This window comes from Balaenoptera acutorostrata, chromosome 6 (assembly GCF_949987535.1).
Source record: "Balaenoptera acutorostrata chromosome 6, mBalAcu1.1, whole genome shotgun sequence".
NCBI lineage: Eukaryota > Metazoa > Chordata > Mammalia > Artiodactyla > Balaenopteridae > Balaenoptera > Balaenoptera acutorostrata.
This window is the reverse complement of record NC_080069.1, coordinates 27,897,745-27,899,811: the sequence shown is the minus strand read 5'-3', so window position 1 is coordinate 27,899,811 and position 2,067 is coordinate 27,897,745.

Sequence of the window (2,067 nt, the reverse complement as noted above, 5' to 3'; positions counted from 1 at the left end):
CAGGCTTATAGTAGGAAGATTTCTAAACCTGGTCTTCCAAGATTCCTGTTCTCTGATTCTTCATTCAAACACTAATCTGGATACTGCTGTGAAGAGAATTTGCAGTTGTAGTTAAAACTGAATGGATTGATCTTAATACATAGAGTTTATCCAGGTGGACTGGACCCAATGAGGTAAGCACTTTGCGTACAGAGTTTGCTCCATCTGGCAGCAGAAGAGAAGGTCAGAGAGATTTGATGTACAAGGTGACTTGATAGATCATTGCTGGCTTGAAGGCAGAGGAAAACACATGAAAAGGAATGTGGGTGGTCTTAAGATGCTGAGAAAGGACTCTGGGTGACAGCCAGAAAATAAGGGACCTAGCACTTCCAACAGCAAGGAACCGTACTCTAACAACCTAAATGAGCCTAGAGGCAGATGTCTTCCTAGAGCCTCCAGACAAGGAATCTGCCTTGCTAACACCTTCCTCTCAGCCTTATGATACTCTGACCATTGAATCCAGCCTGCTGTAAACTATACGTTAATAAATGGGTGTTATTTGAAGCCACTTAGCTTGTGGTAATCTGTTATGCATCAACAGGAAACTAATACATAGTCCTTTACATTTCGTTTGCTCAGGAGCCAGATGAGTTTCAGAACTGGGTCATTTGTGCCTATGCAGGTGGCACTCAGCCAAGTAAACTGCGGCCATGTGCTATCAAGTTCTCTCTCAAATTCACCAATATACCTGGGAGTTGTGCTGGTCTCCATAGCGGTTCAGTTAACGAGGTCTTTTTCTCAAACTTGGTGGGTTGATTTTGAGCATGATTCAATTGCAAAATTATTGTTTAACATAACTCTATCCATAAATTGTTATTTGTTTATTAACGGAGAGATATTAAAACTTTTTTACAAAGAATAAAAATCTTCACTTTCAGTTTTATGTTTCATTTTTTTGTTCACTTTACTAATTTCGTTCTGAGAGAGGAAGCCTAGTCTTTTTAACAAATGATGCTGGAGAAAACGGATGTCCACAGGCTAAAAAAACTCAACCCAAACTTCACCCCTTTCACACTAATTAACTCAAAAATGGATCACAAAATTAAATATAAAATATAATACTATAAAACTTTTAGAAAAAATCCTGGGAGAAAACCTCTGGGATCTAGGGCTAGGCAAGGAGTTCTTTTTTAAGTACATTTTAATGATATTTTATTTTCCATTGTAGATTGATGTGTACCTTCACTTATTCTGAGAAAAAATAAAATCTATTCAATTTGCCCTTCCAGGTTTATAGACAAATCACATGAATTGATCATATTATAAACCCATAGTTGGTCAACAGTAGAACCATGCAGTGTTTTCCTGAGGAGAAACCTTTCTTTATGTTCATGAAATTTTTGGAGGATTAGGGCTGTAACTAGAGGGTCGGGGTAAGCTGGGGATTCTGCCAGTGGAGGTGAGAGCAGGGAGGGAATTCACCAAACCCAAGGACAGGCAAACCTGTCAGAAACTGCTGGAGAGAGAGGACAGTTACTTGGGATTCAAATCTGCTGATCAACCTTGGTGTGCTATGTTTTGTGGAGCAATAAAAATAGTATTTTCCAGCAAAAACTGGAATAGGTAATGCAAATTTAAGGATGCTAAAACGCACACATATGTATGTGCATATATACATACACAAAACATATATATGTATACATGTATATATCTGTATATATACGTCTGTGTATTTTTTCCAGCTTTATTGAAGTATGATTGACAAATAAAAATTGTATATTTTTAGGTTGTACAATATCATGTTTTGATCTACATACACATTGTGAAAATGATTCCACAATCATTTCACAAAGTGAAATCAGGAAATCATACCATAATCAAGCTAATTTACATATTCATTATTTCCCATAGTTATCTTTTGTGTGCGTGTGTGCCTGTGTGTCTATGTGTGTGGTGAGAACACTTGAGATCTATTCTTCTAGGAAACTTCAAGTATACAGTACATTATTACTAACTATAGTCACCATGCTGTACATGAAATTTCTAGAACTACTCATCTTATAACTGAAAGTTTGTACTCTCCATATT